Genomic DNA, 12131 nt, shown 5'->3' with positions numbered 1-12131 from the left:
AACTAGCAGTGAGATCCAAACAGGTGAACTAGGATGCATGGGTGAGTTCATCCAGCAACTCCTTAATTACCGGAACCGGATACGTAGCCTTTGCTGTGATCGCATTGAGGTGACAGAAATCAACACAAAACCAGAATGTCCTGTCCTTCTTTTTGACCAGGAGAACAGATGATGAAAAGGGACTCTTGCTAGGCTGAATAATACCAGCATTGAGCATTTCAGTGACTTGCCTCTCTATTTCATCCTTGACTGAGGGTGGATAACGATAGGGACGAACTTGCACAGGAGATGCACCCGGAATGAGAGGTATAGCATGATCAAATGGCCAAGCAGGCAGATAACCAGTTGGAGGAGCAAACACTGACTCAAACTCCTTTAACAATTCTGGGACAGATGGAGGAACAGAATCTTGCTGAGTATGATCATCAGAAGAAAGTGCAGTAACATGAATGACTGAGCCCTCCGACAACTCTCTAAGCTTGCCCTACAAACGCACTGTAGACTGACCGTAGGGAATCAAAACCCACTTGTGCTGCCAGTCAATTTGCATCGGACTATGGGTAGCCAGCCAGTCCATACCAATTATCATGTCGTATGAGGGCATTGGAAGAGCCAAGAAAGCTAAAGTGAACTTGCAATGATCATCTTCCCAAGATAGAGCACTAAAAGATTGCGGGCACTCAACTATACTACCATCAGCAATGCGAACTTTTGGCGGATTGGCCAGAGATGTAGCACATGTCAACTTAGTGGCCAGAGTGGTGCTAACAAATGAGCAAGAGCTGCCTGAGTCCACCAGAATCTGAATAGGAATGCCCTGGATGGTGCCTTCAAAATGAATAGACCGAACTGGTGTTGGTGCAGCGACTGTGGTCAATACTTGAACAGCAAAAACCTAAGTACAATCATCTTCAGTGGTTGCCTCCTCACAGCACTCTGATTCTTCACCATTGCATATGTCCCAGAATTCTTGAAGTGCGTGTAACTGAAGAGCTTCGGGGCACTTATGGTCGCGAGACCATTTTTCTCCGCAACGAATGCAGAGGCCACGGGCGCGTCGATAGGAGCAAAGAGTATTCAGCTTGTCCTCGATGCCCCGAGGACATCGATCCTCCCCGGCCACGCCACCAGCAGGGACACGCCCACTGTGATCAAGAACCGGCGCCTGCTACAGCATGGGCACGGCCTTGGATGGTGATTTCCGTCGGCTAAGATCCACCAGTCCTCCTGCAACAGGGCAAGAACACAGGCATCATCCACGGTAGAAGGTCGTTGCATATGAACAGCAGAGCATATGTCATCACGCAACCCATCCACAAAATGTAATGTATAAAACAAAGGATCTGTGGTTTTGCCATAAGCTAGGAGTTGATCAACTAAGCCAGTGAATCGGTCAGCATATTCCTGAACAGCCCCGGACTGACGAATGTGAAATAACTGTCGAATCAGCAACTCATATTGATCCCGACCGAAACGATCAAGGACCAACTGATAGAACTCCTCCCAACTAATCTTCTTCACCTTAAGATCTAAGGACTGCAGCCAGCAAGACGCGGCTCCCGTCATCCGCATTGAGGCCACACGAATCCATTGACTGGGCTCAACAAAATACATGTCGAAATAATCATCACAACGACTAAGCCACAGCTTCGGATCCTCCCCATCAAAAACTAGAAAATCCATCTTAGGCAATTTACTACTAGAGTACTGTAGCCCCCAATGCGTGTGATGCTCATGCGGTGCGCCCCCAGCACTATGAAACTCCCGATCCCCCAAATCCAGCGCCGAGCTAGAAAGCGACTTATGAAGAACATACTGATGAGTGGGCTGGGGAAGGGTCTCGATGAGCTTACCCTTGACCGAGGGTTGAGCCATGGGCTCGGACCCCCGATGGTGATGTGTCGCGTCATGCCCAACAAATGGGCCGATGGCCGGGTGCCCGACAGATGATGTCTCCGTGGCCACCACGGGATGAGCTTGAGGACCCCAGTGGATGCTGATGGGTCCAAGTCGAGCACCACACGACTCACAGTTTTGTGGAGCGCGGTCATCTCTTTGCGCATCTGCTCCACCACGGCGTCGGACTTGCAGACCTCGCCCAACTCCGCGCGTAGCTCCGCCACCGATGCATCCACCTTGGGCTTCCACTCGTCGAGCACCTTAGCGGCCTCCTCCAAGCGATTGAACCGGTTCGCGATGGAATGCTCCATGGCCCCGATCCGCTTGCCCAGCGATGCCTCCACCTCTCCGATTCACCGCCGAGAGACGACTCGAGGGAGGTCTTCATAGATTTGAGCTCATCGAGAAGAAGCTTGGTATTGGGATCCATGGCCCCGATGTGCTTCCTAAACCTGGTGAAATGGTCATGGATGATTTGTGGGGTTCTAGGATGGAAATCGAGGCAGGGATTGCAACCTCCGATCTAGGCGGATGGATGGACTAATTCGGCCAAGGAAGGATAGGCTCTAGTACCAATTTGTTAGCAGCAAAGGGGACGGAACGAGAGGTACAGAGGAGAGGCGAGAAGAACAACAGAGGTAGGAAGGTAGATGAATCTCAGGTTTCGAGTTTAGGGTTGTTTGTTACAATAGTCATGCCTCTCCACAGGCAGAGACCAACACACATATAGCAAAACTCACATATACTCCTAACTGGGCTCACTTGGCGACCCACTCTGGCCCAAACACCTTGGTACTCTTTATCTTGGGCCTCTTCATGCTCCGATGAGGCCTGCTGCTTAACCGGCGCCTGCCCATGAGTAGGAATCCTGACAAAACATGCATAAAAACACTGCGACACACCCACGCATAAGCGTCTGCGTCTCTTTTGCAGAGGGTTTTGTTTAGGGAGTGACTACACAACACTCGGTTGATTCTATTTCATTCAATCAACCAGATTTTCAACCAGTCAAGAACTGACACATCACAACTCAAACTGATTTTAAAACTAGAAGATACGAAGGAATAAAACAATCAGATTTTATTAAGCTGAGCACAATAAAAAAATGATTGAAATACTAAAACCCTAACATGGCGCCAACTGATTGAAAAACTGCTAGGACTGATGGTAGCAGTACAAGTTAGCTTCGGGACTGTTAGCGCCTCTGTTCCGAGATGTTGTAGAAAGATGCAGATAACACTTGAGACTTCGTACTCCAGGAACATCGAACATGTCGATCACAGATTCACAACAATACTTGCATCTGATATTAAGTTTAACTCACATGACACGCCTGGCAGGCAGATCATACTGCAGCGGTGCAGCCTGCAGGGCCGGACCTAAAAAGTAGGGGCGAACGAACCCACCCAGTGCTCTACAGCCTGCCGGGTGATCCAAGTGGTCGCTGATGTTGGTCGACGCCACGGCGGAGAGCTCCAGCTTCCCCGTCCACTCCTCGTCGGCTGAATATGACCCTCTCGACTGCCGCCACATCCACGCACAGCATCTGCTTGTACTTGTCATCGCCAAAGTCTGTCATCATCTTTGGACTTCTTTTCCCAGGGGTTCCACTTCCACAGAACTGAATGCAGCCGACCAAGATAAAAGTGTAGGAACACGATTACGAAACTGTGTTATCTCGTTCGACGAGGCAGCAAAAGCGTATCATCTTACCAATATCAGGAAGGCCTTCTTTTCGGACGACGAATGTGCGTTTCTTGTCATGGTCAATAACAGCTATTACGCCTGGGCAGCCAACATATACTCCATCAACCTGCACCAGTAGTTACCACCTTTAGGTCTAAATATGGAACAATTAACGAGAGAGACTCAAGAGCAGGCAAAAAGAATAAGCAAACTTTGACGAGCTGAGCTTCAATAAATCAATATGCTTGACTTGAAACTAATTTCAGATACCACTCTTCAAGCTTGTTGCAAGTTCCCAGATGGCAACTACCAGTTAAATCTCAAAAGTATTTTTCAACCGGGACAGGGGAGCAGGTTAAAGCTATTTGCACATACTCAGAGAACAGCAATAAAGTAAACTCAGATAACAGCAATAAAGTAAACTCAGAGAGCTCTTTACAATCACGAGTTGATTTGTGAAAATTCATGGATGCAACTGTATCCATCTAGCCAAAAGACAACTGTAGCAAATTTACTCTCAATGAACTAATCCATATAGCTGAAATGCTCAGATAAACCCCACATATTCATGTCGAATGTATATCAAAACAGAGGAAAGGTACCTCTGATTCAAATGTTATAGCATCTCCCTGTTTGGTAAAACGTTCCCGCTGGCTAAGGTTGTCAAGATAATCAAGGGTCTCCAGACCTTCTATCCTCACTTCATTGGAATCAAGGTGGAAAGTATCAAAATATGCATAATATGGTAAAATTTCTAGTAACATCAGGAAAACAGAATGCTTATTTGTTCTTCTGAATTGTAACAGATCATTGATTATGAAAGTATGTTAGGCATAGCTCAAAATGTAATTTGGTGACAACTAAGCCTCAAGTTAGGGCCATACATTTCTTCGTCATAATAACAACATATCAGATTTCTTATTTGACCAATGGAGCTAATTTTGTGGAATTAGACATTTTGTAAGCAAGGTATACTGACCAATTAGGTAACCCAAGGAGATTTGATATCAAATTCAGGTTGCTTCATTCTAAATTTGCATGAACATTGTCAATTTACAGCACAAATTTCACTTCTACAGTTTATAGAAATCTGAAGGTGCCTCCTGGTGGGAAATGTGACAACCAAGAAAAAAAAATCAAAGATTCTAATAGTTCTATCCCCCCCCCCCCCCCCCCCCCACCATTAGTTTTGCACTGAAACTAATGCCACTGAACAGAAAAAAACATAGAAAAAGGATGTAGCAATTCTAAATCTAAGGAGGGGAGCATAGATAGTCCTTTGGTCCAGACATGTTACCAAGCAAAATCACTACTGATTCATAGATGAACAAGGAAAACATTCATATGCAACAAATTCATGAAGGTTATGCAGAGTAACATACAATAGTGTACTGAAAATCAATCTGAAACAATAAACAATGTCATTGCCATAACAATCAGTTAACAAGTATTCAGATAAATGGTTGGACCAAAATTAGACTCCTAAAAACGCTTAAAATACAAGCCATCTAATTATCCCATAGTAGTAATGAACAGGTCCAGATGCCTACCCCAGCACCTAATAACCAACCTTCTTAAGGCACAACGAAGATCTAATTTCAGCCTGATAGAGTACCAAAATTACAATATTAGCTTCAGGAACCAACCATGTGGGACACCAAATACGAGTACAACCTAATTGTTTACTTCAAAAAAAATAAAAGTACAACCTAATTGTGATGCACAAGAACATATCAATCCAATGGATTAACCATCACTCAATGAACTAAAACTAAAAGGAACATTAATACTGAAAAAACAAAAATACTGAAACACTGACAATCAAAAAACAAAAAAATGAAACTGAATAAAACAACTTATAAAACTGAACCACTGGGCATGACCTTAGAGAGTTAACATATTGTTTTTGTCTTGGTGCTGCACCAATAGAAATTAGATAGCATCAATGCATTAAAAAGGTACATCTGTAGCAGTATATTGCCATCTTTGTTTTGACTACTATTTTTCCTTCATGTTTTTTTTTCTCTAAAACTGCTATGGACTACCTTCCCCTTGATACCGCAAAGGACATGACACATTCATTTGGAAAACAGAGATAGACACCGGTATACATCTAACAGTTCGTGGTTCTTCTAATTGTCAAGGTCACACACCTCAACTAGTGAAGTGTCGACCCTAGGAACAACATGGAAGCAATCGAACAAGGTACAAATAAAAAACTTGCTGAAAACTCAGCTACACAGCAACCAAAGATTGGCAACCAGCAAAGATTTTGGGAACACTGAATCAAACTGACAAATGACTGAGCAGCAGCAGTCTGTCGGATGGGTCACTGCTAAAAAACTGTTGTTCGGTCTCTCCTAGCAGCAAGCACAAGAAAAAGATCACGAACGAGCAGAGATTTCAAGTAAAATTTGCCAACTAGTTGCTGCAATTACTGGACGGTGACCTTTTCGATGTAAGAAAATTTAATCCACATTTTCAATTGTAAATTGTTGCTGGTGTGTCACGGCCAGTGAAGCCTGCAAATTTCAACTGCAATAGGAAGAAGGATTGGACAGAAAAGAAAATTACTGCAGACTAAAATACAGAGCAAAATAGTGGAGAGAAAAAATTCAGAGGATGCACAGCTGAAGACTGAATATCAGACTCTAAAACTTGAAACAATAATTCACACGTAACAGTACTGAAACAGATTATGTGCTACTAGACAAACAAAAGCATGCAAGCCATAAATTAAATATTCAGAACTAAAAATTGAATACAGGCAGAGTAGTGAATGAACAGTCTCTGAATTTATTGTTCTCGCGTCGCAGTAATAGATGAGCAAGGTGGATAGCAAAACATTAGTACTACTATACTAGTACCTACTGAAATGATGCATACAGACGGAGCAGTAACTTGAGACAAGCAGGACATACCCATGAATATACTAGTAGCAGCTTAATAATTGTTTGTTCCATTCATCGAAGACCACACACTGACATACAATTCGGCTAGATCCTATTCGGATAAAAGCGTGGTGCTGATGCGCACCACTGTACCCTTGGAGCCGCTGGGTGTATGAGGACCTTCTTGATGCCCTCTACAGGCTCAAAAGACCCAGCCGACCGCTTGGGGTCGGGCGCTTCTTCGACGACCTCCTCTCTGATGGCCGCAAGCTCTTTGGAGGCGACAATTGTCGCGACGTGTTCGCGGCATTCGACCTCACACTCTTAGGCACGCTGGAAGAGGTGCCGATGGTGATGACCCTGCATGGACCCGGCATCTTCAACTTCAGATAGGTGTAGTTGGGGACGGCCATAAACTTCGCGTAGCATGTACGTCCCAAGATGGCGTGGTAGGTCCCGTGGAACTTGACTACCTCGAAGGTAAGGGTCTTCGTCCTATAATTGGTTGGATTCCCGAAAGTGACTGGCAGATCGATCTACCCAAGTGGTATGGCCTGCTTTCCAGGCACGATGCCGTGGAAAGGAGCCCCGGTCGGCCGGATGTGCGATCGGTCGACGCCCATGACGTCGAGCGTTTCAGCATACATGATATTGAGGCCGCTGCCTCCATCTATCAGCACCTTGATGAGCAGCTTCGTGCCGATGATCGGGTAGACCACAAGTGGGTATCTTCCCAGTTGCGGGACGCTTTCTGGGTGGTCGGTCCGATCAAAGGTTATGGTAGACTCCGACCATCGGAGGAAGGAAGGCGCATCCGGCTCGGCCGTATAGACCTCGCGGCGCACAAGCTTCTAGCGACGCTTAGAGTCATAGGCCGTCGACCCTTCGAAGATCATGAGGTAGCCATCCAACACCGAAAATCCATCGTCCTTCCCCTCGGCGTCATCTACGGCCAGCTTGGGGTCCTTCCTATGCTCCCCCATGTTGGAGCCTCTGGACAAGAACTGCTTCATGAGACCGCAGTCCTTGCATAGATGCTTGACGGGGAAAGCATGGTTCGGACATGGTCCTTCGAGCAGCTTCTCAAAGTGGTCCGGGGTGCCCTCAGCGGGCTTCCGACCCCCCTTGCGGTCGATGGCACCCACGAGCGAGCCCTCGCGCCACTGCTTGTTCTCCTTGCTGGGACGGCTGGAGGCGCCTTCGCCAGCGTCCTCATCCCGCTTTACCTTGCCCTTGAGGCGGTCAAAGATCACTCTGACCGCCTTCTCGCCCGAGGCATGGCTGGTGGTGATGTCGAGGAGCTCCTTGGTGGTTCATGGGCCCTTACGTCCTAGCTTGTGAACTAGGGACTCACAGGTGGTCCCAGACAGGAAAGCTCCTATGACGTCGGCGTCGGCGACATCGGGCAGCTCATTGCACTGTCGGGAGAAGCACCGAATGTACCCACGAAGAGTTTACCTAGACTTCTGTCGGTAGTTTTTGAGATTCTATGGGTTCCCAGGACACGCGTATGTGCCCTAGAAGTTTTCCACGAAGATCTCTTTTAGGTCCGCCCAACTTTGGATTCGGTTGGGCGGAAGGTGTTCCAACCACGTTCGCGTCGAATCGACCAGGAACAATGGAAGGTTGCGGATAATGAAATTGTCACTATCTGCTCCACCGGCTTGGCAAGCAAGCCGATAATCCTTGAGCCATAGTCCGGAGTTTGTTTCCCCAGAGTATTTTGAGATGTTGGTCGACGGTCGGTACCGCGATGGGAAGACGGCGTTGAGGATGTGTCGGCCAAAGGCCTGAGGTCCCGGTAAGTTGGGGCTTGGGCTTCGGTCCTCGCCGCTGTCATAGTGTCTGTCACGACGAGGATGGTAGCCATAGCTAGCCTCCTCCCTCTCATCGTTGCGGGCACACCTATGGGCATCTAGGGTGTTGCACGTGTCACGATGGAGGTTGAGACGTTCATGCACTAGGGCTGCGCCTAGTGGACTAACACGTCCTTGTCGAGTTGCTCTAAGGGCGTGAGCTGGCTGGTGTCGAGCTCGCGTCGTTGGGACAGTGAGCTCTCGGCCTACTGCGCCGCCGTACGCTCAAGTAGCATGCGAATCTCATGATGGTCCCAACGATCCTCTGGTGTCGCGGGCTGCGAAAGCCCTTGGAGCAAGGCCGTTGTGGCAGCGACATTTTAGTTAGCCTGGGTAAAGTGTGGGAGGGCTTTGTCGTCCTCGATGATCCTCTGGTTCACGTCGTGGGCCACAGCGTGCGCACGCCCACCGTCTTCGTGGTGCTCGATCTCTCGCTCGAGCTGGAGTCATGCTTCTTCAACCTCTTGGAGTCACGCCCTTAGTTGCTCTACCCGTAGGCATAATGGGCCCCTGCATCCCCCTCGACCTCGTCGTTGAGGTCATCTGTTAGGGTAGCCCCTCCCTCATGGATGCTTTTGATGCATTCCTCAAGGGTACCTGCCATGAAACATTCTCACGAGGGGTGATGGCTCCTCCTGCTAGAGTCAGAGTCAGAGGGTGACTCCGATTCTCCCACGAGAAGGTCATGGAAAGATTCTATAATGTATTCGGTCATCCCCATGGACTCATCGTTCGTAGGGGATAGGGGCGTGCGCTGCACCACAAGGTGGCCAACGGTCTCTGTGGCGCTGCGTAGACCGAACTGGAGCGCTATCGGGGCGCTCCAGATGAGGTATTTCGGGGAGAGCGGCTCTCCTCCGGTAAGCTACATTATGACATTGGTGAACGAGAAGGTGAGGCGACGTAGGCCCTCCCGGGACGATTGGGGTCCCAGGAAGGCGTAGAGCTGGCGCTCTAGCCTCCTATAATTGAAGCCAAGGAGCTAGTCGCTCCTAGGGGTGTGGGCCTCTGGTGCATGCAGCTGTAGCTCCTCAAGGGCCTCGGCGATCGCGTCGAGGCCAGCGGAGTGGAGAGGTTGGACGGTAGTGGGGACCTACACCAACTCTTCCTCCGTTGTAATGATGAAGTCTAGGTTCTCGAAGCGCACGTGCACGCCTGGGACCTAGCTAACACCGTGACTAGCCAACCAAGGCCTGATGTGAACGTCAAGATGCGCAAAAAACCCCTACCTGGCGCGTAAATTGTTGGTGTTTTCGGAACACCGATGAGTAAATTTGTATTCGCGTGTTTGGCTCGAATGGTGTGCTCAGAGGACATAAGGGTTTATACTGATTCGGGCAGAATGTCCCCACGTCTAGTTCGCTACTGCTCATGTTACCGGCACTTGGTTTGTAGTAAGGGTTAAAAATAGATGAGAGAGGGAAAGGATCCCAAGTCTCTGATGGAAGGGGTGAACGAATGCTGAGAGCTCGATTGCCGCTCAGCCGTCTGCTCATGTCGTGCTCTTATGTTTTTTTTATCTCATGTTCTGATCTCCTGTTCTGATCCTCCCTCCATGGAGCGCCCTGCTTCACTTTTTATAGACGAAGGGGAAGCACGGGTTATAAGAATGAGAGAGAGAAGAAGGTTTCTAGGGTCATCGGGTCCTTCTTCTCCTTCATACTGATCCTATAGATGTCAACAAGGATGGCTCCATGTCGTGGCCCTGTTCATCACTGGCACCATGCGTAGGCGTCATTTGCCGATCATGGCGTTCCACTCTATCTCGACGAGCATCGTGGTGAACTGACGCGCCTATCAGCGTCTGTACGAGGATTAGGCGGAATAGCACTAGCACGCTCGACACTATTCTTGATGTGAATCCTCAGGTATGGACCGTCATGGCCATGGGTTACATCAAGGCATGACAGCCTCTTCCCTAGCGTTAGAGTTTTGACCTAGGCCTATACGCTTGGACCTGGAGTGGTTAGCGACGGTATGGATCCTCGTCGGACGAGATGAAACCTGTGTCCTCGAGGTCGGGCGAGGCGAAGCCCGTGACCTTGGGCGAGATGGAACCCGTGTCCTCGAGGTCATGCGAGATGGAGCCCGCACCCAAGGGGTTGGGCGAGATAGAGCCCATGGCCTCGAGGTTGGGTGAGACGGAGCCCGCGACCTCGAGGTCGGAAGAGGCGGAAACCACATCCTTGGGGTTGGGCGAGACAGAAATCGTGTCCTTCAGGAAGGCGAGACGGAGCCCGTACCTAAGGGGTCGAGCGAGACGGAGCCCATGGCCTTGAGGTCGGGCGAGACAGAGCCCATGTCCTTGGGGTCAGACGAGACCTTTTAATACATCTTGAGCCATCTGGGGAAGTCAGCATGGATGCTAACTTCCTTGCTTTTGGCATCCCTAATATAAATACCCGACATAAGTCACGCTTTAAATCTTTCCACATTCCCTTTGGAGTCATATTTAGTTTTGTAGACTCATTTACAGCCTACTATCTTGGCTCCGTTAGGAATTCTTTCTAAGTCCCAAACACCGTTGGTGCTCATTGATCTCATTTCATATTGCATGGCTTCAAGTCACTTTGATAAGTAAGCGCTTCTCAAGGCTTCTTCAAATGAGGTGGGATCACCCTTCATTTGAAATTCTTCACATTCATAGATTTCGTAGTAATCAGAAATGGCTGATTTTCTGGCTCTTTGAGACCTTCTGGGGGCCTCATTAGATGGCGCTTGTTCTATATGTGGCTGTTGTTTCTCTTCCTCATGTGCGACAATAGGTTCTATAGGATTCTGAAGAACATGTTCCTCACATTTATTTATTGTTGCCACGGGAGAACTAACAACAGGTGTCGTTACTATAGTGTCTTGTACTGTTGGTGCAGCAGCAACATGTAGCGAGAAAAATAGCTCCTGAACCATCGGAGTGGGCACGTATACCCACTTCTCCTCAAGGTTAATTTCTCATGCTACCATGCCCCCCTGACCATATCATCCTCTAAGAACACAGCATGTCTTATTTCTACAAACTTCGTATGTCTATCAGGACAGTAGAAATGATAATCCTTTGACTTATCTGGATAGCCAATGAAATGGGAACTGACTATCTTGGAGTCTAGCTTCCCAATGTTTGGGTTAAATATTTTGGTCTCAGCTGGATAGATCCACACACGTAAGTGGTTAAGTGAGGGTTCCCTACCTGTCCACAATTCATATGGTGTTTTGAGCACTGACTTGCTTGGTACTCGATTGAGAATATGAATGGCGGTTTTTAACGCCTCCATCCATAAACTTATCGATACGGTGGAGTAACTTATCATACTTCTCACCATATCCATTAAGATACAGTTGTGTCTTTCAACTACTCTATTCTGTTGATGCTCGTCCGGTGTAGAGTACTGGACAACTATGCCATTTTCCTATAAGAACTTTGCAAAAGGTTCAGGAACTTGGTCATATGGGGTATGTCGACCGTAGTACTCCCCCCAAGTTTGGATCTTACTATCTTAATCTTTAAATTATGTTGATTTTCTACTTCAGCCTTAAATATATTAAATTTATCCAATGCTTCTGATCTTTCCTTAATTGAATAAATATAGCCATAACGAGAATAATCATCTGTGAATGTTATAAATAAATCATAACCATCCACACATTTCACAGGAAAAGGACCACGGATATCTGTGTGAATTATTTCTAAAATTTATGCGCTTCGTTTGGTATCTTTCTTTATTTTCTTAACATATTTTCCTTTTATGCAATCGATGCATTGTTCTGAATCTGAAAATTCTAATGGCAGAAGAATTGATTTCTT

At 47.5% G+C, this 12131-nt stretch overlaps 1 pseudogene; it reads right to left on the bottom strand.

Annotated features, from left to right (window-relative positions):
• Nucleotides 1-3219: 3219 nt before the first annotated feature.
• On the bottom strand, nucleotides 3220-10454 carry LOC136526417 (putative glucose-6-phosphate 1-epimerase; annotated as a pseudogene).
• Nucleotides 10455-12131: the final 1677 nt, after the last annotated feature.

This window comes from Miscanthus floridulus, chromosome 19 (assembly GCF_019320115.1).
Source record: "Miscanthus floridulus cultivar M001 chromosome 19, ASM1932011v1, whole genome shotgun sequence".
NCBI lineage: Eukaryota > Viridiplantae > Streptophyta > Magnoliopsida > Poales > Poaceae > Miscanthus > Miscanthus floridulus.
The sequence above is the reverse complement of the archived record's forward strand: the minus strand, read 5'-3'. Positions and strand labels throughout refer to the sequence as shown.